At 37.6% G+C, this 27,753-nt stretch overlaps 1 protein-coding gene and 1 pseudogene across 1 annotated transcript in view; both read right to left on the bottom strand.

The window, feature by feature from the left end:
- NKAIN2 (sodium/potassium transporting ATPase interacting 2) overlaps window positions 1-27,753 on the bottom strand; it is a 968,735-nt gene that overhangs the window by 237,772 nt on the left and 703,210 nt on the right. The window lies entirely within an intron of this gene.
- Window positions 27,355-27,523, bottom strand: LOC121146308 (annotated as a pseudogene).

Here is a 27,753-nt window from a genome sequence, read left to right as displayed (position 1 = left end):
AAGGGACTCTTCAAAATTTATTTGGAACCATGAATAAGTAGACAGGCATATTCATTTAGTGATTACTTAAAGGAAAAGGAGTTTTCTAGAGCTAATGCTATTAGGGAGTTTGGGCACTTGCTGCAAACATGTTTCTTTTAAATCCCTGCTAGTTATGATTTATTAAATTTTTATAAAAGAAATGATGGGGGTTGGTAATGTTAGACAGTGATTAAAACCACTCTTTGGAATCAGACATCCAATAGCATCCAATATCTGAGTGATGTTTGGAGTCCTAGCTGGTGTGCTTCCAAATCAGCTCCCTGTTTGTGCATCTGGGAAGGTTGGCAGGATGACCTAAATATTTGGGTGCCTGCCATGCACACGGAAGAACTAAAGGGAATTCTGGAAACCTACTCCTGGCTTTGGCCTGGAACAGCCTGTCTGTTGAAACCATTTGGGGGTAAACAAGAGGACAATTTTCTTTTTTTTCTCCATCTATCACTCCCTGTCTGTCATGTGAATCTCAAGGAAGGAAGGGATTTTTTTTTCCCCTAAGGAAAAAGTTATTGTCAACATGAGCAGAGAGGCTTCTTTCTTTCTTTCTTTCTTTTCTTTGTTTTTCTAAGATTTATTTATTTATTTTTTATTTGAAAGGCATATTTTTACAGAGAGGAAAACAAAGAGAGAAAAATATTCCATCTATCATTTTAATCCCCAAATGGCCACAAGGACCAAAGCTGAGCTGACCTGAAACCAGGAGGCCGACACTTCCTCAAGGTCTCTCATGGGTGTAGAGGCCTAAGGACTAGGGCTATTCTCTGCTGCTTTCTCAGAACAAAAGCAGAGAGCTAGATCGGAAGCAGGTGGGAAGCAGAGCAGCGGGGAGACACTCAACGATGTCCATATGGGATGCCAATGCCATAGGCAGAGAATTAGCCTGTTACTCCTGCTGCCATCCAGAGAGATTTCTTTCTCATTTTTGTTTTCTATCAAGAGGTGTTTTTTTTTTTTTTTAAGAAACTACTTAATCCCTTCCATCCAAGATTATTCCTACTCCTCTCATGGAGAGAAAACCTGACTAGAACGTTAAGAAAGGATGTATCTCATCTCAGTCACTATCACAGGGAGAGAAAGTAAGAGCCTGGATGCTAACTGGTCTCAGTCACTGGGCTTAGTTATGTCGGGCTTAGTTATGTCGGCCTGCTCCTATTGGCTGCAGTCTCTGCCTTCAGTAACTTGCCCACAGATAAATGCCGTACCTTCTGATATCTGCTATAGCAATAGCAACTTGAATCTTTATTGTACTTTACTGTTTTTTGAAAAATAAAATTGTTTCATTCTTTTTTAAAATCATTAAAAGGCATGTTACATACAGAAAAAAATATCTTTTATAGGGTTCAGTTTTGGGAATTTTGGCAACTGCATGCAGCACCCAAGGCAATAAGTAGAAGAATTCCATCCCTCCCTTGCAATTTCCCTGTGCCCCTTTGCAATCAACTCTGACTCCCTTGATAGCCCCTGGCAACCGCAGAACTGCTTTCTGCCTCTGGGGTTCTGACTTTTCCAGAATGCCATATAAGCAGAGATACAAAAATGGAACCATACCCTTTTTAGGTTGACTTCTTTCACTTAGCAAGAACACATTTGCGTGTTCTCTACAATACTGCATGAATCAGTCGTTTTGATTGCTAGTAGTAGTACTCCATTGTACAGAAGTTATACATTGTAATAGCTTATCCATTCACTACTGGCTGATGGAAGTTTGGGTTATTTGCAGTTTGGGTGATTATAAAGGAATTTATGTAAACAATTACATAAAGATATTTGTGTGACCATCAGCTTTTATTTTACCTAGGTAAGTATATCACACAGCAGTGGTTAGATCTCACGGTACATTGAACTTTGTAATAAACTGCCCAACTGTGTTTCTAAGGGTCTGCCGGTTTGCACTCTTGATGGATGAGAGTTGCACTTGCCTTACATGCGTGATGGTACTTAGTACTGTTGGTTTCTTCTTTATTTTAAGCAATTTAACAAGTGTATTGTGATAACTCATACTGTATGCTTTCCTTATGACTGACAGTTTGGCAATTTTTCAAATGCTAATGTGCAACAGATTTTTTTTTGGATTAAGTGTCTAATCAAATATTTTGCTCATGTTTTAACTTGGTAATTATTTTCCTTCTTTTTAGTTTTGGGGATTTTTGATAGAGTCTGCTGTGACTCCTTTGGCAAACATATTATTGGAAATATTTTTCTCTTGTCTGTGTTTGAGGAGCAATTGGAAGTTTACAGGTTTTCAGAATCTTTTTATTTTATTGATTTCTTCACAATATAGATTTAGGAGCATTACAATACTTCCCATCATGCCTTTCCTCCCATTCTCATCCCACACCCACCATCCTCTGTCCCAATTTAAAAACAAAAAGTTCACATTGGCATCCATTCAGTTCACTTTACAATCTCACGCTTAACACTCCATTAGGCAAAGAATACAACAAAAGTAAGTAGGAAAAAAATCTTTATGTTCTTTAAGGGTATAGACAAAGGCTATGAAAAATGATCAGATCTTCTCCAGCTGCAGACAACTGCAGAGGTTACATTGTACCTAAGCAAGTAACACTGCTGGGAGGAAAGCAGCCAAAGCTGGTGGGCATTGTGGGCCTGGCTAATGTCAAGTAAGTGTTAACTATATCAGCGTGACAGCATAGGGAACATCCTATTTTTTTAAAGATATGTGGAGGGAGGATGCCAGCATGAGAGTAGACATGGTATGGGGAGCAGTGCGCAAGTGTGGGGGGCCCTGGGTAGTCAGACTGGCATGGCACATTGCCAGAGAAATGGGTTTGGGATCTACATGTTCACATACACGGGGGGGGCGGGGGTTTATGGATTGCTCAGGGAAGTGAGTCTGGAGATACGTTTGAGGAAGAACCACTGAGGGAGAATGGTACAGGTGAGGAGTGGTACAGGACTTCTGGGGGATTTCTAATTGGGCTACTGCACTTGCAGCCAAATGAGGGGGCTGTGACCAGGTGGTTTGGAGAAGGGAAACCAGAGGATCTTTCAGGGCCAAACCAATACATCCACCCATTTGAAAGACCTGAGTTGGGCTTATTAGTATCAAAAACTGCCTACTGGCACACAGGAAAGCCATAGCTGTAGCCCTGCCTCTCCCTCAAGGAGTGTCAGAGCAGGGGGTGGACCATGTTAGACTAGGCCATGATACTAACCAGCACATGAGAGAACCAGGCAGAGATTCTGTGGGGGATCATGAGCTCACCCTTGTGGAATTGCCATACCAGCTGGTTTGCTCAAGGACTGGGGGTGGGGGTGACCAACTGAGCTAGGTATGACCATGGAACTCACTAAAACTCATGAGTACTGTGGTTGGGTATAGACTGGGCTGGTCCAGGCTGTAGCATCTGTATGCACACTCAAGAATTGGGTATGGGGTATGGAGTGAACCACAACATCCAGCATCACACAACAGCTGACACTGGGGGGCAGACTGTACACATGTGAGATCTGACTCTAGGAGTAGGCCTAGAAGGGGAATTTGGGGAACTTCCCTGGTGGGTCTTCACTTCTGCTGGTGAGCAGGTCAGTCAGGCTTGTGTATTGGTCAGGTCAGGCAGGGCTACTTCACTTGTCAGCAGTTGTGTGAGTTGGCTCTGGGGTGGGGGTGGGAGTAGACTGAGTAAGGTCGGGCCAAACCATAGCACACTGGCATGCATGTGGACCAGGATGATGTGTGGGTCATGCTGGGCTAGGTTAGACATATCTACTGATTTCCTCAAAAGCCAAGGATGGAGGTAGACTGGGCAAGGCTAAGCTGCAGCACCTGGCAGCAAGAGTTGGGACTCAGGAAAGGTCAGGCCAGGACAGGCTACAACATCTGATGGCAAAGACTAAGTCAGGTGATGTAGGGTTCAACCATAGCCACTCCCAACATGTATGAAATCCATGGCAGGGAGCATGTTTGGTCGGGGAGCTAACAGGCTGCCCCAGCTGGGCTGTGGTTCCCACTGGCTAGCACAAGAGCTGGAATGGGGGTATGGAGCAGGCTGGACATAGCTACAGTATCCCTTAGCATGGGTGTGAACTGAGTCTAGTGTGTGCCAGACTAGGCTAGGCTCCAGCACCCACTGGTGCCCGTCAGAGCCAGAGTAGGTATAGGACAGGCTGGGTAAGTTGCTGCACCCACTGAATCATGCAAGAGTTGGGTCTGGGGTGTGAATGGGTAATGGTTGGGCTGTGTTAGGATACAGAATCCACTAGCATGAGTTGGAACTTGGGAAACACTGGGCTGAGCCAGGCTGCATTATCTGCTAGTGAATGTCAAGATGAGGTAAGCCATGCTAGACTGGGCTGCAGAACCCACTAACACACACAAAACCTGGGGTGGAGGTGAGGCCAGTAGGGAGTCTGTGAGAGTTCCCTTGCTGGGCCACTGCTCCCAATATTTAGCGTGAGACTTAGAATTGGGGGCTGACCAAGCTGGGCAGGGTTACAACACCTGTTGGCCTTCATGTGAGCTGGGTTAGAGGAAGAGCCAGGCTAGGTTACACGATCATATCCATTGGTGCATGCATGATCCAGAATGACTGCGGGCTGGTTAGGCTTTGTGGAGGCATTGGCTAGCAGGGGCTGGGGGCAAATCCTGTCAGGTTAGACTATAGTGCCACCTGAAAAGTGAAAGGTACAGGGTTGGGAGTGGACCTAGTAGTGAAACTATGGGCACTGCTCTGATGAGCTGCAGCTCCCACCAGTGAGCATGAGAACCAGGGCTGAGGGCAGGCCTGGCTGGACAGGTGGCAGCACCTGCTCACCTAAGTGTGAGCTTCTAGTGGGGTTGGTTGGGCTGAGCTAGGTTCCAGTATCACCCATTGGTATGTACAAGAGTTGAATGGGATGCAGGATGGACTGGACAAGTTTGCCACACATACTAGCATGTGCAAGAACAGGGACTGGGCACAGGTCTAGTTCATGTTACTGAGGATCACTCTGAATAGGCTGCAGTTCCTGCTCATGTGCTTAAAGGCCAAGTGTGTGGCAGACAGGACTGGACTGCACTGCAGTATCCATTGGTTTGTGCATGGAATTGGGCTAAGGACAGAACTGACCAAGAGACTGCAACCACCAGTGTGTGTGTGTGTAGGCTGATGTGGAGGATGAACTGAGCCATACCCACACTGGCTGGCATAAAAAGAAGTCATGTCTGGGGTCACCTCTGGTGAGGTTTCTTTGGGGACCTCCCAACGGGACTTCTGAACTCAGAACTCTAGCCATGTTGAAAATCGCAGGATCTGTGATCTGACCGTGAATTGCATGTGTCAAAGCTGGCACTCCTCTGTTACTGAAGCCTGTGTAGTAGACGGCATGCCCAGATGCTCTCGGGGGACATGATAACCAATTAATTGAGATCTGCTGAGGATGTCTAGTACCATGTTGGGCAGAGAAAATTGGACAACCTTACTGGTCAAACTTTGACAGCAAGCATCTGAACAAATTGAGACTCTAAGCTGACTGTGCTAGCAAATGGATCTTGGAAGGATGTCCTGAACTTTGAAACAGCAAAATAAACAATATCTCAAAACTACTGAAACCACTTAAGCAGTACCCTTGGTATATGCTCCACATCGGGGTCCCTGGGATGACATCAGTTGGCAGTCCCCGATTCCTGAGTACTGATGCAGTTGGGTTGTTAGGAACAGCTCTCACTCCTTCTTTCTCCACTTTCCCCAGATACAGGAAAAGAGAAAAAATAAAAGGCGGGGGGGATTGGAGAGAGTTGTCTTGTTCACTTTCTCAAATCCTTGAACCTGCTCCCCTAATTGGTGGTTCAAATGTGTATGCGTCCTTCTCAACTATGTAAGCATTATCAAAAATAAAATTAATTTATTATTAAACCTCAGGACTCAAAATGTCAATATCACTCATATAGGTTACATCTTTTTTTTGGTACTCCTCTATGTATTAGTTACCACAGATGAGAGAAAACGTATTTTTCTTTTTGTATTGGCTTATTTTACAAAGCATAATGGTTTCAACCTGCATCTATTTTGTTGCAAAATTTAGGATTTAATTTGTTAATGTCCAAGGAATGTTACCCAGTGCATATATCCATATTTTCTTTATCAAGTCATCTCTTGATGAACAACTAAGTTGATTCCATATCTTAGTTATTATGAATTGAGCTACAATAAATATGGATGCACAAATAACTCTCTTTTATAATAATTTCATTTAATTTGGATAAATTTCAGAACTAGGAAGGCTGGGTCACATGGTATATTTTCAGATCTCTGTTTTTTGTAATGCTTGTACATTTTAACAGAATTTATTTCCTCATGTTTTCCTGTATATTAGGGTGTGCGTGCACACGCGCATGTGTGTGTGTGTGTGTGTCATGCTTTCATGTCCTACTTAAGAAATCTTTGTTTTAATATCACAAATCTTTCTACTGTATCCTTTTTGTAGTTTTATATTTTCAGGTTTCACATTCATCTATGTGACCCATTTTGAACTGAATCTATTCAGTTTTAGGTTTTAATTTCTTTGACATGACACAGAATTATGTAAGTCTGGTTTTCCAAAGGCTAATTGCAATGTGCAAATATTTGCAATCCGTTTAATAAAGTTTCCATCATTCCTAATATTCAACTATATTAATATATCATGTACTTTGTATGAATATTTTGAAATCAGCATAATTTTGTGGGATCATATATTAGTCATTTGCAAAATAGTGGCACATTGAGATATATAGATTTTATAAATGTTGACACAGTGCATCATAAAATATAAAAATCATATGTTAATATTACCTAGGGCCTAGAAACACACCTTTATATATTTGAAAGTTGCCAAAATCACTATGGTTGACACAGTTTTCAAAAATTCCATTAAAAAAAGTTCAAATGCTATCACTGGCATCAAATTTGATTTTTTTTTTCAAGTAGAAATGGCAGTGGTTTTATTCATCTATTAGGAGAGGGGAATCTTTTTTCCTGCCAAGGGGTCATTTGGGTATTTATAACATTTTCATAGGCCACATAAAATCAGTAACATAAAGATTAGTTTTCTACAGATTTATGGAATTTCAAATCCTTCATACAATTACCTTGACTTGGAGACCAAATGATTTCCTAAGGTTTTTAGGTCACATAGGCTAGATATGTCCTATCTCTGACTTACATGAAAATGTCTGCCAAGTATCTAAGTTTGTATAGTTACAATTTATCTGTCACTTGCTCTTTAAATTATCACATTCTGTGAAAACTGTGCCTAGTTCAGTTTGCAATTAAGTCACAAAAAATAGCTTCCTTGCATATCACCATCACACTCAATGTTTTATGCAAGCTTGCCAATTTGTCACACAATGATTTAAAATGATATGTCATCAGGGCTTGAAATTTAACAAAACCACTAGTTTTTATTGCTTTTGAATATTCCTTAATGCAATTGGTTTTCTTTTTCTTTTCTTTTGTAAAGACTTCAATTTATACAAATATGCTGTAATCCCATTGTCTTTTGTTGAGGGGGGTAAAGGTGTCAACAATTTAATTCACTGTTGCTTTAACAATTTCAACATATGTGTCAACATTATAAAAAAGATAAATAATGTGTCAGCAACATCAAGAAAATATTTTAATCCCATGGGTTCTCGGAACTATCTTTGTGTCTTGCCAGCATTCAGAAATCATACATTGTGAAGGACTGAATGACTGGTTTAGGCCACTAAATAGCAGAGAATCATCAGTTGAAGCTGTTATGCATGATTCCACTGAAACAAATATGGCAGAATGAGAGAACCCTTCTGAAAAAACAAATTTCACTAGTGGAAGCAATATGCTAGCAGGAAGCATAGGAGGAAGGCTTGGCAGTGTTTTCAAACAGAAAATGCCTGCTCATGAAATACCAGAACTGCCATTTGTCAGAGCGTATGCTGAATTCCAAAGAAAGGTGCTGGAAGGTTGTGAACCAAAGGGAAATGAGAAGGATTCAGAAGGGAAAACAACTTTGAAATGATCTGAGGACTAAGCTCCCACCATTGCCAGCAACAGTTTTGCAAATCAGGAAAGAAGACAGCTAATTACTGTTTTTCCCCCAAGGAATGATTATAGTACTCTGAAATATCACACAATAGAATGACGAGAGTTTCAGATGACACACGCGCTTGTGCACACACACACACACACACATATATTAGAAAATATATTATGGAAGAGATGGGTATAAAGCCTCCCAGCACTGTGAAAGTGTGTATGTCAAAAGTTTACAAAAGAAGGCTGTTTACCTTCACTATTTCAGAAAAACAATTTTGTAGTTTACCTTGGTCATCTAAGCACATGTTTTAACATTTTAATTTGTTTTCCTGAGGCAGGTAGTAACTACCAGTTAAGATGCCTGAATTCCATATTGGAGTTAATGCCAATATCTGACTTCTCAATCAAGTTTCTAATAAAGGCAAAGTCTGAGAAGTGAGGATGATGACTCAGCATCCTGGTTTCCTAGGTAGAAAATATGTATTTTTTTTCTGGATCCTTTGTGCTCAGCATAGCCTTAGATGATGCAAGCATCTGGGGGAGAGAACTAGCAAACAGAAACTTTTCCCCTGTGTATTTCTACCTCTAAAACAAACATTCCTAATAAAAGGGTTTTTTTATACTAATATTGAGAAGAATTTCTAATTCCCTTGCCTTTGAAAGATGTTCTGAATAAACGTTTATTTCAGTTTGTGTCACAATGGTGACAGGTCACAAAAGGCAAATGGTGTACAATACTTGCTCCCCAATCCCTTAACTGAGAGAAGAACACGCCAAGACTGCAGGTGAATGCTTGAAATTATAGATAGCACTGAAGTCTTCACAGATTTTTTTTTCAAGAATATTCTTCTTTTCCCTTACAGAGAGCATAGCTTTTCTCTTGTACTTTGAAGCCATTATTAAGCACAATAATGGCTACTGGAGTACAAATATTACAGTATTGTAATAGTGGCTTGGATAACTGAGATGGCTACTAAGTGCCCAGAGTACAGTGAAAACAGTTGTATACACAGTATAGAAAGGATGGTTCGTGTGTCATACAGGAAAGAACAGCCTGCTGGCACAATTCAGTTTGCTACCCAGAACCCCATGCAATTTGAAAATCATGAATTATTGATATCTGGAATTTTGCACTTAATATTTGTGGCTCACAGGTGGCTGTAGGTAACAAGCTGTAGAAAGTGATATTCAATAGGAAAGATATACTGTACCTTTAAACATTTAGTAGCTTTAATAATCCCACGAAACAAGTGTTAAATTTTATTGATGATACAACTCCGTCTTAAGAGATATTAAAGTAGCCCCAGATAGCATTTGCAATTGGGTCCTGGAATTAAACCTAGGTCAGTCAGACCATAATGCCCAAGATTTTCTATTTAATCATGATTACAACACTTTTGTGTGTTTCTGTCTAGAGGAGCTATTTTTCCACTAGAACTCCAAGTAGAACACCAAAAGGTTAAAATTCCCCACACAGCATCAATATCTGTGAAAATTCTAATCAAATATTTAAAGAACCTCAAAAGCACTTGGACAGGGCTCTCCAGATAGAAAACAGCCGCCCTGCAACTGCCCCACTAGTGTCTCTGCTGCTCCAACAGCTGTTATTTGCCTTTCTTACTTTTTTTCCTTCGATTGTCCCTGATGTCTAAGATTGTTCATGCCAGTGCATGGAGCTTTTCCAATTTATTTCTAAGCTGAAAGAACTGCTTCTGGTTACATCCACCTTTTGTAGCTTTAACTGCTAAGAGTACAGAAGCCTCTGTTAGCAGAGAAAAATAAGCCTCTTTTCCTTTGTTATCCAAACCGGAATACACAAGTGGTTATTTCCACCAAGCCTGACTGTGAATAAAATGAATAAAATTAGTTGCACTGTCAGAAGGATTTGAGGGGAGTACTTTTCCTAGAAGCAGAATTTAACGTTAGTGTAACACTTTCTATATATCACATGTCATGCTGCATGCTTGCTAAACCATGCTGGGTACAGTGTGTATTTTGCAAACTTCAGTTTCAGATCATAAAGGCGGATTAAGTTAATTCAGCCTTAAAATTAATCTTAGAGCTTTTTTGATTGAACAATAAAAAGATTAAAATCAGGAAGAAAACTGACCAGTTTTACATTTTTGAAGGACCATTTGTCATGAAATGCAAGTAATAAAGAGACCAAGAGAAAGAGGGAGGCAAGAAGATCCTTTAACATGCGGAAAAAGACAAGATATAGAGAGTCAGTCTCAGCAGCTCAACAAGGTGGCACAAGATGATTGTGAACAGTGAGACACTTGAGAGAGCAGAGATCAGGCTTTGGTGCAAGGGATACGGAAGATAGACGGTTTCCCTCTGTATCCACAGGTTTGAAATGGTGTATTCAATCTCTTGTAGACTGAAAATACTTGAAGTCACAGAATTGTCTTCTGATGTGCACTATGTAGCTGGGAGTGATTGTATTTGTATCGAACAGGTTTACACTTTGTTTTTTCTTGTCATCAATCCAGACATAACACAATATCATTCACTTCAATAACATTTCCATTGTATTAGACATTATAAATGTCAGGTATTATGAAAAGCCTAGAGATGATTTAAAGTACACAGGATTTAGATAATATGTAAATACCAGGCTGCGTTATACAAGGAACTTGAGCATGTGTGGATTGTGATATGTGTGGGAGTACAGAAATCAATCTGCTGCAGATACTAAAGCACAGTTGTCATTAAACAAATAAGACTTTCTGCAGCTGTAGTTCTTGGTTCATCACTCTAACAGGAAATATTTAAAAAATAGTATATGCTGCAGGGGTAAAACTGTAAATAACATGTATGCCATACATGCAAATTTATTGATTCACATTTTTTGAGTCTGCATTGCTGTCCATTGACTGTGATTTTGCTAGAGGATGTATCTTCTATTCATAGTTAAAACAGAGTATTTTTTTCAAGTGTAAGTATTAACTCTTATATTAACTGACACAAGATATATTTTGAATTCTTTTCAATTATTTAGGTAATGCTTGATCAAACTTTATAAGTGTTTTTGTGTTACTACTTATAGGAGGGGCAATTTCTCCATTTGTGTGGTATATGCTACTCATAATTTTGTATAGTTGAGGTCTAACATTATAAATTAAATTAGTCCTAGACACTTTTAGAAAATAAAAATAATTTCCTAGTGCATTTACCCATGACCAACCATTATTTCCTTAGAAGAAATTTATAATGTAATTATTGTTTATTCTACCTAATTTACTTAGTATATTTATTGTAATAATTTGATGTGTCAACTTTAGCGGGTCATGAGGTTTCCATAAAGTTGGTCAGACATTGACTCTGGGTATACTTGTGAGGGTGTTTGAATTGAGGTTTTGTATAGAAAAATAAGGTGGAGAAGGGATGAATTTTTTTCTCTCCTTGATTACTGAACTGGGACATGAAGGTTCTGAGGTCTTTGGTCCAGATTAGAAGACATGTCATCTGCTGGACGACTACCTAAATGTCACAGGATTCTGCAACAAGGTGGTTACTGATAACCTTAAAAACATCAGGTCAAATTGTAGTGAAGATAGAAGTCAAACTGAAAGAGCAAAGTAAGTGGAGGATGAAGAGAAGAACGGAAATACATTATCTACCTTGCTTGGGAGAGTTATGAGGCTGAAAACTATTTTGTTCTAAATTTAAAAATAAAACTCCATGTTCACAGGCAAAGCGAAAGAATCCAAAGAGATGTAGGAAAAAATGGATTGTTGATAGCAAGATGTGGACTTGGAAGTGGGAGAGAGAAGATTAGAAAAAATGTGAGTAGAGGTTGAGCAAAAAATGGAATGAGAGTGCATTATATTCTAATAGGGTAGAAGGAAGTTTTTTCACTTTTAATTTAAAAAAATTATTTTAATTGAAAGAAAAGAGGAGAGGATAGAAACAGAGGGGAAGAGAGGGAAGGGGATTGGAAGGCAAGGGCAGAGAAGGGAAGGGGAGAGAGGCCCTCTTTCATCCTTTCGTTCATTCAAATATATATTGGAACCGGGAAGCAGAACTCAATCCGAGTCCCTCATATGGGTTTAAGAACGGAACTACTTGATTCCTCATCTATTGCCTCCCACGGTATGAATTACCAGGAAGCTGAAATCAGAACTATAGGACCTGGAGCTTGAGCCGGGCACTTCAATATGGCATGCAGGTGTCCCAACTGATAGCATAACTTCCGTCAAAGTCTTACTGAGAAAATGTTTTCAAGAAGAAAAAATTCTTAGGTAGAAAGAAGTCTGTGAGAGTGAGCATGAGATAATGTCCATCTCAATCACTGAGGGATGAAGTTTGGGTTAGAGATTTGGGGACAAAATTTGATATTGAGGAATAGTGTTTGGAATAAGAGAGAATGTTACACGGAAACAATGAGAAATTTTGAAATGAGAAGCAGTGATGGGGTCAACTTATGAATTGTTAGTATGCTTTTAGTTTTGGTTTTAGATAGAGTTTATTAAGATATTCAACATTTTTGATCATCCTAGATAGTATGTTAAGAACTGGTATCAATGATTAAATGAGTCTGAGATTCTACACTTTAAGGGAGGGCAGTACTGAGAGGAGTTAGTATGAGTTCCAGACTTCATAGAAATGTAAGATATGAATATGAGAATTTATATATGAATCATGAGTAGGAGACACAATAGATTAACAGCTTGTAGTAAGCAATCAAGAGTAGTTGGTAGCTATTCACCCCTTGGAAAATGCTTAGATGTGTATACATTTCTTGTAGGAAAGGTTTTCCAGGCAGTTCGCCTTTTTTCATTCTGCTTGATTTCATAGTGCACAAGTGGAAATGATAAAACTGACAGATATTAAGAATAATAAAATAAAAAATAAAATTCATAATATCAGAGATTAGAATAACTTGAACCCATATTTTGGTAGGAGATACAGATATAATTTGATACTAGTTGAACTCAGGAATGCTACTTAATCTCTCTGCTACTCCATTTTCTCTTCTGTAAGTGGAAATAATACTTTTATATAAAATGTTTGGCATTATTCTTGAAACTCTGAAATTACTGTGTTCATATATTTCCCATTGTTAATTTTGTTTTTATTGGGGAATTCCTTATCTTATATTTTGAATATTGAAGGACTTACTCTGAACCAATCCTTCTAAGTAGTCAATATGAAGTGACGTTGGAGACTGAGTTACTGACTCTATTATTTACAACTTCTTGCATCCATACCATCTACTGAGTGTTTTCCGTGTGCACTCTGCTAAAGGCAAAGTAAGACTCCATAAACCGAAACATTGGGTTTAACCAAGTGATTTACTTTAGCTAACAGAATGTGGACAAAACATCTGTTCCAAATCTTGGCCTTCAGAAGTATCATATAATCTCACATCATCCTTTCTGATTAAATATTGCCGGAAGAGTGTTCGCTTGGTTGCAGAACACACAGCAGGAAGTAGATCAGTCCCCACCTGCAGCAGATAGTCAAGTCAAATCAGGCCTACAGCCTGAATCAGAGGTGTCAGATCAAGCACATTCTGACCCTTGAGCCAAATCCAGCCTACAGCTAGTTTTGTTGGCTGTAACACAAACAGTGTTTTGTTGCATTTTTAAAGAGTCATAGAAAAGCAACAAAGAGATCATGACAGAATATGTTTGGCTCAAAAAACCTAACATGCTTACTATTTTAATTTAAAAAGAAAGTTTGTTGGCCTGCTCTGGGTCACTAACCACCTGCCAAATTGTAAGTCAACAGTAACACTACTGAGATCAACTGTGCTACCTCGCCAACTTCCAGGCAAGAGAACACTAAATGTTTCTCGTATATCATCACAATTAATTGTTTTACATCATTGTTGGAGTAAAAGATAAGCAATAAAAGCTGAATTAAAACATGAGTGCATAGTCCCCACTGTCATAGAGTTTGTGTACTGGTTTATGAGACAGAGAATTATTAAATATGCACACCAATTCAAATTTTTGGATACACATAGGGGAAGGCAGAGGTTGGAAATGAACATTAGTTGTTTGCATAGTCACAAACATGAATCAGAGAAAGAGACTGTTAGAAACTCAAAGTAGGATTTCTGGTCAGTGTTGAAATCCCAGTTACTGGTGATCATGAATTTAGAGTGTTACACATCTTTCCTGTGTCCCACATATTTTGGCTGTCTTCTGAAGAGGGACAGAGGTGAGCTTGTTTTGGTTTTATCCATCATTGAGTTTAACAGCAAGGAAAAACAGAGTAAAAAAAGTATCAAGACTTAGCACAAGAATTACTAAAAGGAGAATGGAATCTAAGCCTGCAGAAGAAATCTGATATCAGGTAATGTTAACAAATCAGTGCCACAAAGGTATTAAAGTCTTTAAAGAGAATAGGTTGTAGGAAGGGAGCTCACAATAAGCAAAATAACATGACTTTATTTATAACCAGAACCTATGTTTGTCCTGATAATTATGGAATACATGTTTTACAACCTTAGTCATAGAAAACTGTTCTCTCTCATTTTCTCGTCTGAATATTATAGTGTAAAATATTTAAACACAGGCAGGGTAATACTGCTCACCAGCTGGTTTACATTTCAATACTGGAGGGCAATCTGAGCTGCTGAGAATCCTCTTTTCCATGGTCATTAGCAATGGTCACTAAGTCTTTTGTTATCATATGTTGATCAAGATAGAAGTTCCTACTGCGTGGAATAGTAGGCACATTTATTATTATTAAATGACTAAATTCATGTAGAATGTAGAAAAAAGGCTTTCAGTGAAAACAAAAGTATTAAAAATGTTTTTCGTTAATGGGATATGAAGCCTATATGTCCTTTAGAATAAAGTTTGCAGCATCTCATGAAATTCCTGCCTCCCATCATTGATAAAAAGAATTTCTGTTGCAGTGGCATTTAGCCTAGTGGTTAGGCTGTTCATGACTCACATTAAAATACCCAAATTCAATTCATGATTCCAATCTTGACTCCAATTTCTTGTCAATGTAGAAGCTGGGAGGTAGTGGCAATCATTCAGTAAATGGATTTTCACCACTCATGCGGAAACCTGGATTAAATTTCTGGCTTCCATCTTTGGCATCAGCCCAAGTCTAGCCTTTGTGAGACATTGTGATGGTTATCAGAGGATGGGAACTCTCTCTTCTCTATGTTTTAAATAAGGAAATAAAAACCCTTAAAAAAGATTTATTGCCTTATTCAACTCAGATTTCTTTATTAGTTAACTGCATCCTTTTGGGGTCAGTGCTCAGCCAAATTTCTAAAGATGAAAAAGTATAAAACAGGATCACAAAATCATGGAACTATACATGATTTCATACAGAATGAGGGGAATAAATGAAAAGAGGAAGGTTAAGGCATTGACACTATCTGAGGGGAAATTTGGGCCTTAATGACATATTTAATTTTAGAAGGTCAATAGAAAGGTCATGTTGCAATCGTTTTTATTAAACTGTTTGCTTCGATTATGTTTATGTTTGATGTCTTTGGATTACATTACAGTGAACAAATATGCCTATCAATTAATTCAATGATTGAATGCTCAGTGAAATATGAGTTGGTATTCTCATTTATGTTCAATTTTTTAGGTAGACCTGTATGAAATAATCCAATGGATCTGTTCAGTTCTTTCTGAGTTCAAAAAAAATCCTTTCTGAATGTGCAGAGTTGAAGGTTAGAACCTTGACCATGGTGGTGTCTTCATTGTCATGTGACATGATCCTTGAATTCAGCAACATTCTTTCCTCTAAACTGCAATCCCAGACCAACTTCTTGCTCCTACTTTAAAAGCAGCAGATGGGAAAGCAGTATATGTAGGATCCTACTGGACTGCTGAATTTGGGTGGTGAAAAGGGAGTTTACATAGTGTAATAAAGAACAAAAGTCATTCTGAGAAATCTGACAAAGTAAGCAGCAACTGAAATAAAATATTACTGTCCTACTTACTTCACATATATTTAAAGAATTTCACTCTAGGGAGATCTCTACCTGGCTGTTTTGCAATCATTTTGCCAATTCTAAGCATACCAACTTAATCTCAAAAGACTCCACGGACATTGAGTAATATCAGGTCTGTTTTGGAAAGGGCAAAAGGAGAGTCCGAAGCAGAGAGAATGCAATCTGAGAGGAAGTTAGAAGCAAAAGTAGACTAAGGGTAGAGGTGGGAATTTGAATGTAAATTTATTTTTAAAAGCTAATTTACTTAAAATCAATTAGTTTTAAACTAATATGATTAACACTGTTAAGTGTTAGTCTATAGCTAATCAGAACATTAGTAATGTTTATAAATTATCCATGAATTTAAACATTAAAAATATTTTATTCAAAACTGGAAATAAGAGAGGACAGAGAGAGAAGAAGCAAAGGATGAAAACACAGTAAAACAGAGATGGATGCAAAAATAGGCACATACACACACCCACCCTACCATCTGCTGGTTCCCTCCCTGGAGCAACAATCCTGGCTGTTTAATGTGAAATCAGGGGGTCTGCAACTCAGTCTGGGTCTCCCACATGGCAGGAAAGCAACTACTAGAACTATCACGTGCTGTTTACCATGATACTTGCAAGAAAGCAGAATCTGCAGCAGAGCCAGGGCTCAAACTCAGATCCTGATAGGTACAGGATGCAGGCATCTTAGCACTACACCAACAGCCACCCCAGAGGAAAACAGATTTTGGAAATTTGCAATCTGGTGCAGAGGTCTCAGTGTCTGGGTCAAGGACCGTTGTGTAAAATTATTTTCATAATAATTTCAAGATTCAGTTGGTCTTTTTGATTTCTTTAAAATATGCAACAGATTTTTTCAGAAACTATGTAATATGTGGCACTACAGTAAATGTGGAAGCAGATACCAAAACAAGCTATCTTCTGTGAAGACAGATATTGAAAGAGATTATAAAATACCTGACAAATGTGTTGTTTCCATGAATGCTTTTTCTTTTGGAAACTGGTTTTAATGAAAAAAGTTGTTTATATTAACCCTTAAGTGGATTATTTTTATTCTTACTTGAATTGATAAAAATGTAAATATTTTTAGTTTTAATTTTAATTCGGTAATTAATAACTGTGACCCACATGAACTGAAAGTCTTTGAAATTCTTAATGCATTTTAAAGAAGTTCAGCAACATGCTGGGAATCTCTGATATAGCTGGAAAAAAAATACAGGTTTTCAATCTTTGGCACCTGTAATTTATTTTCTTCTAGCTAAGAGAGAGAGAGAGAGAGAAAACAAAAATAGCTGAACTACAGGGGAAAATCAGTTTCATGCGTATGCCTTAGTTTCTCTCAGCTGAGGCTGAGAATCTTTGTCTGAAAATCCTGGAAAATTTGCACTTCATTTTTATTTGAATGAGAGGGTGTCTCAATGACACAAGTGCAGAGAAAGAACATGGTTTTACTCTTCCTAGAATGGTAAATTTCTTTTTTAGATGACTTAGCACATCCAGCATCCATTCCACAGTATTATGTGAGTTTCCAAGTGCTGAAATTTAAAGGAATTTATGTTGATTGTTAGGCTCTCAGAAATAACTTGAAAAGTCACTACACATTTACATGACTATGAACTGAGCTTTCAGAAAGCTCCCAAAGGTACCAGATCCCAGGGACTTAAATCTTACTGGTAAATCTCTCCACAATGACAAATTCTAAAACAGCACAGAGATTAAAAAAAAAAAGAGATCTGACTAGATTGAAGTCAGTTCACTGGAATGTAAGGCACCGCATGCATTGCTTTGACTTATTATATGGAAAATTCATGGCCATGCGTTTGTTGAGCACTATCCATAGAGGTGACAGCTGCAGATGGATCTTCTTGCTGTTAATAGCCCACAAGTGCAAAGGAGCCACCCAATATATTTTAAAAACATGGGCTATTTTAGCAGAAAGTAGTATAAGGCTTGTCTCCTTTTAAAATATATTTACCATTAACTAGTGCGATGGGATTATAGGAAAAATTGTCCCTCACTTGGTGAAGCTACTGCTTTTCTGTTTCCAGTGAGAGATGCAAAAATTATGAAATTGAACATCCTAAACCTTTCTCTCATTATGTCTCATTACATCTTGTTATGTAGAGAATCAGAGAAGAGAGAGGAAGAGCAAGCTAAGTAACAAAAAATTTTAATGTTTTAGAAATATTTCTTCTCACAGACCAGATTGCAATTTACAATCTTGTCATTCCATCAAATGCTATGACACTTCACAAAGCCACCTAAATGCAAAATTGGCCAGGTTTAACATAATAGCTGGCTGTGTCAAACACAAGATTGCAAACGTCGTAAGAAAGGATGATGAATGGCTGTGGGATATTTATATGCATGGTATAGATATGTTGGTTAAACTACTTGAAGAAAATCTGTTAAAAATGATTATTTTAGCTACAGACTTGTACCAGAATTTTTGTTTTGTTTTGCAGATATCTGGGATCCTAAGTTCTCCTAGGGTGGCATCCTTTCTCTTGCTCCAGTTTCCCCTGTAATCATTCTGTTTGTATCACCATCACTCTGGGCCCTGGAACAAGACAGTGACTCACAGCAGAGCTCATGAGGGTACTGCCAAAGCCTTTGCCTCTGCTTTTAGGTGACCTGCGCAGCAATTCTAGCCTTTCTTCCACCCCTATGTCTAGAAGGCTGATGGATCTGGCTGCAGTGTATGACACGCTCATCGTCTACCTGCTTGTGAGGTGTTTTCCTAGAGGCCAAGTCACATTTAGAATGCTGAAGGATTCAGATGAGCATGGCCTTGAGTGACTGGTGATCAGTTTTCACTTTCTTAACTGAAACAAAAAATAATATTCCAAAGCTATTATTTTAGTTTTTCCCCTGAGATACAATGTAGTAGGTAATACAAATGACTCCATTTTACATCATATTTAGACAGTAGAATTTTTCCATATAGAATTTAATATTAAGACAACAGTTGGTGATCTTTATATTGTAACCAGAAGGATGAGAAATGTGGGATAGGAATTAGCTGAATCATTCAAGAGCTTGACTCTCACCCAAAGGCTGGGAAAGCTGAGCCACACAACCCACAGTTCAGTTTGGACTTTGCTTCTCATTACTTTGGGAGAACTTTTTATGACCACTCATAAGACACTAGAGTATATGCTGTGCTATGCACACTTAAAACACCTACTTCCCCTTTCATAACACTCATATTATTTGCTATTACTGATGCTTTTCTGCATAGGATTCACCTATGCTCCCTGGAAGCACTGAATGAATTTGTTTTTTGCTGTGTTTAATTATCTTCCACCTGACCCCAATGCTTCCAGCTTCAAGCAAGCCCAATAAATATTTAAGCCAGCAAATGCATACTAAGCTAGAGGAAGCAAACAAAACGAGTAATCTGTACAAGGCACAGACGCTGACTTTTTGAGCTCGTTCACCTAAGTATCTTAAATGATTAAACAGAAACATCCTCTGTGACATAATTTTTGAAGTATAGACAAAGCTATTTCTCCTTGTCCATGAATTTTTACAGTTTCTTAAATATCAGATCAGGTTTTTCATTTTCCAAATAGTTCTTGTAGGAACATAAATGCAATTACTTAGGGGAATTAGCTTAATCCTGTGAATTACAAATCTTGATTTTACAGGTTTAGAGACATGAAAAGGGGAAAAGATTTAAAACGTGGAGTGTGGGAGCGAGGCAGCTCCTTTGGAATCTATGAAAAGTTGTCTCAAGTCTAGGCTTATATTTTCACCTATTCAAGCAAGGAACTTCCATAACATCTCAATTATGCAATGCATACTCACTGTGGCCTAAATGTTTCCATAGAAGTGGTAGGCATTATACATCTATCTTGGCCAAGACTTACACCTAATGGAAAGAACTAGAAGCAGTATGGCTGGTCTCCTTTAAATAATTTCATTACCTGTTGCTTTCCCACCTTCCATCCCCATGATAAACTGCATAGAGAACAGTTTATGTTTTGACAATGTTCTCCTGGGAGAGAAGAGTTAATGGATTTTGGAATAATAAAAAAAATCCAACACATTGTTTCTACCATTACATCTAAAAAGGAACACATTCTATACCATGTTATAGATGGGTTACTAGGTCATGTGCTAATTTGGGGTAATTAGTAATATTTAAGCTCAGGTTTCTATAATTTAACATCATAGCATTTTCATTTTAATTGGAATAAATCACTTTAGAAATCTAATAGTATCAAGTCAAAATTAACGACAGAGGAATAAAAACTTTTCTTACAAGAAAGCTCCTGCTTTAAACCAATTGTATATAAAAGACTCACATACACAGTATCTAGCTTTTTTAAAGCACCTGGGCATCATAAATTATCCTTTATTGTTAACCTCAAATAAAGCAGGGTTATCTCAAAGGAGGAGTAAAGTCAACAGTAAAACTCAGATTACCAAAAATTCTGCAAAATGTACCTGTATTGGAAAAAGTCATGGATAATACTGTTTAATTCCTCCTTCTGTTTCTATCAGGCTCTGTATTGCCTAAAGGGAGAGTACTGATTTAAAACAACAACAACAACAACAACAAACCCTTAATCTTAGCTTGGAGGATTTGTTCTGTTTTGTTTTCCTTAAGCAGCAGAGTTACTTGAATCAAATGGGAACCTTTTTTTTTTTTTTTTTTACAAACACAATTGGAAAAGTAGGATTACTTAGAAAAAAGAAAATGGTGTTTTCTTAGCATTGAGCTATAAAGCAAAATGCAAGTCAAGGAGCTTTTTAGGAAATGGCAAGCGTTATATAGAAAAATCTCTATTTCTCTGTACTCTGAATATGAAATTCCCTAATGTTCTGTTTTCACTACATACTACGATGAATGTGAGAGAGATTTTTTTTTTAACGGGACTGTTTTATCATTACTTACTGGAGACAATCTATAATAACATACAAGAAAACTCATCAATATTTTCTCAATTTAATGATATGCATCAATTTTGTATTTTTACAATAATACACATATAAGTAATATCTGAAGAAATAATAACATGATCTTTGTATTAACAAAGCTAATTATTAAAAAATGCTTTTATTTTCAAATTCCTTTTTTCAATTCTGTTTTCCTTTTTAATCTTACAAAGCAATCACCTAAAATCTGAATGATGAAATAAGATTTTAATTTATTTTAAATGGAAGAATCTTCATTGGAGTTGAAGAAACTTTTGATACAGCCTAAATGCTGGATTCTTAGCTTAGCCTTGCCACTTCTGAATATAGGACCTTGTCAAACTGAGAAACATCAACACTTTCAGTTTCTGTTTATGTAAAACATACAATACTCAATTCACAGCCTTTTAAGGGGGTGAATTTTACATTGAATATAATTGACATGTACTCAAAGGGTTTGCAGTGAGGAAGAAAGATTCACAATAGCATTTAGAAGTCATTAAAGGAACAGAGATGGAGACAGTCAAGCATCACAATGGGCTTGAGCGTCTAGTAAGTCAGGAAAATATGGAAATAAAAAATAATTATACAAAAATTAACAGGATGAAGAGGAAATACACTAATTACACTAATGTCTCAAAAGAAACAAATTTTATTATCAGAGTCTATTTTCACACAGGAAATACCCAATATAGTAGGGAAAATAGTTGTAACAAAACTAGAAGCTTTCATATGGTTTTTCTCTCCATAAATGCCAATGGCATTAGTTAAATAACTCAATAAAGGTCAGACTGAAAATGTGATCCAACTTGCTGGAGAAAGCCCAGTAGATAAAGACTAGAGGCACAGTGACATAAACCTGACCTCAATTTTCCTAAGAAGTTCCTTTCTCTATTCAGCCTTGAAGCGAGCTAATTGGAAGGTACTTTTTGTTCTTTAATGAGAGTATATTGGTTTATATAATTTGGAAATGAGTTCGTTCAGATAAAATTTGCTTGATAATCCAAATCCGAATATTTAAAACACAATGGATTTTATGTCTTTTCCTTTATTTGCCTGCTATGTAATTAGAGCCATCAAGCTCTCTTTGAGAAAATTGAGATGCACTGAGCAGCAAGTTCAAGATCAAGACCCAATTGTATGAAAGAAGACTGTTGAGTCACAAGAAGGCATAGTTTTAAAATCACTGACTTAGGGGCCCAACAGGCTAATTATCTGGCTGCAGCACTGGCATTATCTATGGGCACCAATTCTGGTCCTAGCTGTTCCACTTCCAATTCAGTTCCCTGATTAACGACTGGGAAAGCAGCAAAAGGTGGCTCAAGTCTTTGGGTCCCTGTCCAATAAAACTAAATTAGTCCTTTTAAAAACGGAATTAGCTTATTAAAAATTTGTGGTTAAGAAAATTTTAGATTTGTTTAAAAGATGGTGTCATGTGGCTGTTTAATGCAATAATGTTTTAGGAAGCACCTATTAGGACATATGCTTATCCCTAAACTTCTCCCAGGAAAATAATATACACTGAATCTTAAATCTTTCTACCAAGTACAGATAGGGTGTTTGGGTCACACAAACTAGGGACTGAACAATATCCTGTGTTTGACACTGGTCCAGTTACTTTTCTAATATAAATAGAGTTGAAATAGTGTTTATGATCTAATAATACATGCCTCAAAGGGTTTCCATGATGTTCAACTGAACAAAGACCCTATGGATTAGAAATGTAGATGCTCAATATACATTGTATCTTACCATCCATCAAAATGTAATCCTGAAAAAATTCCCATGACAAGTAAGGGAGCTTTTAAGGCTCTTGCCAATATGAATCCAATGTTGAATTTTAGAACATTTTGCCAGGGCCAGGTGTAATGGTTCAGTGGCTAACTCCTTGCCTTGCAAGCATCAGGATCCCATATAGAGGCCAGCTCCTGTGCTGGCAGCTCCACTTCCCATCCAATTCCCTGCTGTGGTCTGGGAAATCAGTAGGGGAGGACACAAAGCCTTGGGATCCTGCATACACGTGCAAGACCTGGAAGAAACTTCTGGCCCCTCGTTTGGATAGGCTAAGCTCTAGTCTTTGTGGCCACTTGGACAGTGTACCAGCAGATAAAAGATCTTTGTCTGTCTTTCTTTCTGTAAATCTGCCTTTTCAGTAAAATAAATAAATCTTTTGAAAAACCATTTTGCCAAAGGGATTATGATTTTGTAATTTCTCCCCTACTTGTTATTACCTAGTTCTGGACACGAAGAATGGATTAAGACTTAGACATTTCTGTTTGTTTAAAAAAATGCTGAAGGAACTTTTTATGTTAGTCAATCTATCAAGAATATGAAATAATTGGATTTTAAAAACCCTGTTATTTTTCATTGCAAAGACTAAATTGAATATATTTCCGTAAATGACAATGAAAAGCAAAGTAGTGGTGAGAGTACCATTATGTATTTAATGGTGTCAGAACAACATTATTTCTAAATTTTATGAATTACTAATTTTATAAACAAGTTTGAGGATCTACTATTACGTCTAAGGTATCAAATGAGATGCTGACATGCTTCTCTGTGAACTGGAAAATGATTATCTTTTACTATCAGTTAATGGCTCAATCTTGAGGTCCTGAGTAGTGGGGCATCTTTCATCCTGTTTGATAAGTGGACACTCAGTATTTTTTAACTGAATGTATAGTTCAGTGATTTCACTATCCTGACTACTTTAGCTTGGTAATCTAAACTTTTTGGAATATCTATATTCCTCTAAATAAAATAATTGTTAGATTAGATGTCTTCAGTGTTTCTTGAACATCTGAAATATAATGGGCCCCCATAGCCTTGTCTGTATACAGAAAGAATTGGTCTTAGTTGGCAACCAACTATATTAAAAAAAACATAAAATGAAGATTGCTCCTACTTCACTAATGTGGACTCTCAGAGATCTGCTTGCATGACTTGCTCTGATTTAAGTGCCTGATACGCATCTTTCATTGGCCAGACTGTGGGAATCTAAAGCAAGCAGTCCCTGTCCAAACAGGCTTTGATTTTTTTATAATACAAATAAATACCCTAAAGCATGCATACAGTTGAGGTAAGAGGTAGTTAAAGCTCGAACATGACATTAGCACAATCTATATTGGGCAACTGAAATTATTTTTACTTTCTGCATATCAAGGTATTTCTTTAATGAAAAATTCTCTTTTCAGAGCTGTTAACAGCGTTTTCAGGTCAGAAACAAGTCCAATGAGCAGAGTGTGGATAAATCTGTGAGTTTTGCTCAATATCTCAATATACTGTTGTACAATGGGTCACGCTCAGTTTATAACGATTATCAACTGAAGACCAACTTCATTAACCACTGAGTAATTACTAACACTCTCATGAATAATGGGCAAGGTAATTTTAGAAACAGCCATTTAGCTGACACATCAAAGGTAACCAAACATGTCTCACAAAGTAATGACACTGACCAGTGAAAAATTAAACCACATCCCCTCATCAATTTGTTTTTCAGACGAGCTAATGGAGTCTCTTACAGAAAAGGCAGGGCAGGTTTTATTTTTACTTTTCTGGCTTTAGTTGTTTGACCTTGATCGGGATAGAGGAAATATTTACAGATAAAAGATTGGCAATGATGCCATTGGTGTTTCTCAAACTTGTTATAATAGTGACCTTGTGGTAGCTCACCATGATCCCCCAAGCTTAAAATGACCTTTAACCTGACAAATTTGGAGGAGATATCTGTAATTTGTAAAGCATTATGTCACACACACACACACACACACACACGCACCTTTTCTTCAAGAATTTGGGAAATGACTGTGTTCTCACATGAGAAATATTCTTGAAATTGGAGGTGTGATAACAAAGAAGGATGTTGAGGAACAGAAATTTCAGAGACAAAGATTCATAAGTTATAAACAAAATTCAAGAATGACAAACAAAGGAGGCAGCAGTTTCTATGCAGATCCTCTGGAATTCTCATGTTCAGCACATTGAATCCAGACAAATTATATAAGTATATTCATAGTTAATTTCCCATTTTGCCCTCTCATTCAGTTTAATTCCTTTTATGACAACTAGAACATGGAAATATTGACCAATAGATATCTTTATATTCTGGCCCTCTTCCTTATCAGTTAGTCAGTCAAGTAGCAAAACCTTACTTCTACTCCATGTTTGTACCTGACCACCATGCTACCACATCTATATGACCCCAAACTCAAAGGTCAATCCTACAATTCTACCTTAATTCTAATTTTCCAACACCTATTTCCTCAAACTTCCCTTACTTGCCATCATTTTACTTTCAGCTGATCACATTTACGAAGCTTGATTAATATGTACTTCCATTGGCAAGATCCCAAGTGAGCCAAATTTCACTGACGAGAGTATAAAAAGAAACAAAATCTGACCTGTTTTGTAATATCTTCTAAGGAACATTTATTAATTACAATAAGAATGTCGGTATCTCGCAGTGGAGAATCATGGAACACACCATCCTAGCCAAGTTTCACAGTCAACATCACCTGTAATTTGTTTTGGCATCATGTTCCCTTGGTATAAAGTGCTGAGGACACATTATCTTTGTGCTGCCCATTTTGACAATAAACACCCTCTATGAGAAAATATTATGGAATCTCAAATGGAGGGACATTTGGTAGAATCATTGGTGGGTTCTTCAAAATTTCAAAGTTGTGAAAGTAAAGGGATGACCAAGAAACTTCAACCAGAACAGACTAAGGAGCAATAACGATTTAATGACAGGCAGGGTTGTGAATATGATCCTGAGCAGGAAATATACATTAATACATAAGTCAAGGGCCCGGCGTGGTGGCCTAGTGGCTAAAGTCCTCACCTTGAACGAGCCAGGATCCCAGATGGGTGCCAGTTCTAATCCCAGAAGCCCCAGTTCAGTCCCAGCTCCCTGTTCGTGGCCTGGGAAAGCAGTTGAGGACGGCCCAAAGCCTTGGAACCCTGCACCCATTTGGGAAACCTGGAAGAGCTCCTGGTTCCTGGCTTCGGATTGGCTCAGCACTGACCGTTGGGGTTCCTGGAGAGTAAATAATTGGACAGAAGACCTTTCTCTCTGTCTCTCTTCCTCTCTTCCTCTCTCTCTCTCTCTCTCTATATATATATATATATATGACTTTGCAGCAAAAATAAGTAAATCTTTAAAAAATACATAAATCAAAATGCTAAATAAATTTTGTACTTCAGTTAGTAGCACTATAGCAAGGTTATTTGTGTGTGTGTGTTTGAAAATGTTCATTAATTATATATTAACATAAAGATAGGTGAAGGTGTGTAGAAACTATTTACTACTTTATAACTTCTGTAAGTCTAAAATTAACTCAAAATAAGACAATCTGAAAAGCCTCTCAACCTCATTTCTTCAAGCACCATATAGCAAAGCTTCACAGCACGGTTGCAGAATGCAATTTCTCATTTCCCACCCTCTGCATCACTAGAGTCACCCCTCATTGTCCAGTACCTTGCTTTCTTTCTTAAAAATAAGTAGTTATTTGAGAGGAAAGGAGGGGGTAAGGGAAACAGAGGAGGTGGGACGTGCACTCCTTTACTGCTTTACTTTCCAAATGCTTGCAGTGGCAAGAGGTGGCAAAACTGGAAACTGGGAATTAAATCCAGGTTTCTCATGTGCATGTCAGCAACCCAATATCTTGAGCCATTACCATCACCATCTTCCATGGTCTGCATTAACAGGAAACTGATGTTAGGAGCTAAAGAAACTGAATCCAGGTACTCGATGTGAGGCATGGGTGTCATAACTGATATTTTCTCCAAGGGTAAATATCTTCCTTTTTGAATTTTTCTTAAAACTTTTATCCACATACACTATCATGGCAAAGCTGCTGCTTTCTTCTTTATTCTAATATACCTCTATATCCCAGTTGCCTTATTTACCAAAGTTACTAACTTCTTTGAATAACTATTTTGTCTAATCTTTTTTTACATTTTATTATTATTATTATTATTTTATGATACAGTTCCATATTCCCATATCTCCTCCTTAATTCCCTCCCCACACCTATTTCCTCTATATCATTACTAACATATAGTTCTTAATACACAGTCATATGTCCATCATTGCGGGCATGGACAATGGCAGAGAGTCCAGAATCCTATTGTCAAAATACAGTAAACAGTTCCATTGTTCCATCTTTGTCTGGAAGCAGAAATCCATACTACTCTGCATCTTCACATCTGGATATGTTAGTTTCCAATTCATAGCTATTGTACATCCTCTTAAATGAAAAGCCATAATACAAAATCAACAATAGAAAGAAAAATAGAAATTTACAATGCCATGAGACTAATTTTATATCATTGTACACTCCTGTTTTTTAATGTCACTCACTATGTCTTCTGTCTTCAACTATTTGCTCTTTTTTAATTTCCTCTTGATGTAACAGATACCAGAGTTTGGTGTTTTTTTGTTTGTTAGTTTGTTTTTTGCAGGGGAGGTTAAGCCATTCCTGGAGGTACTGCAATACCATGAAGATGCATAGAGTATATGCAGCAAGCTCCAATTCCAACTCCCTGCTTCAAAAAGCCATTTAACATATTGTCCTTGGATACAGGAAATATCAGACATTAAACTTCTCAGCCTTTTGGCTAAGATCAAGTATAATTAGTATTGGACAAAGATTTACCAGAGTATGAGAGGTTGAAAAAACCAATACCATTATTCTACTCTCTAGTGAGGGCCTTTTTGCTATGTCACAATTTGGCAGGAAATATCATATGGCATGCATCCAAAAACTAGCAAGCACATGTGCCTCTTCTGATAAATTCACTAGTCCCATTATGGGGCCAACTCTGGTGGCCTCCTGTGACTTTAATTAGCTACCTAAGGTCC

This window comes from Ochotona curzoniae, unplaced genomic scaffold (assembly GCF_017591425.1).
Source record: "Ochotona curzoniae isolate NIBS_2020 unplaced genomic scaffold, NIBS_Ocur_1.0 scaffold_3890, whole genome shotgun sequence".
NCBI lineage: Eukaryota > Metazoa > Chordata > Mammalia > Lagomorpha > Ochotonidae > Ochotona > Ochotona curzoniae.
The sequence above is the reverse complement of the archived record's forward strand: the minus strand, read 5'-3'. Positions and strand labels throughout refer to the sequence as shown.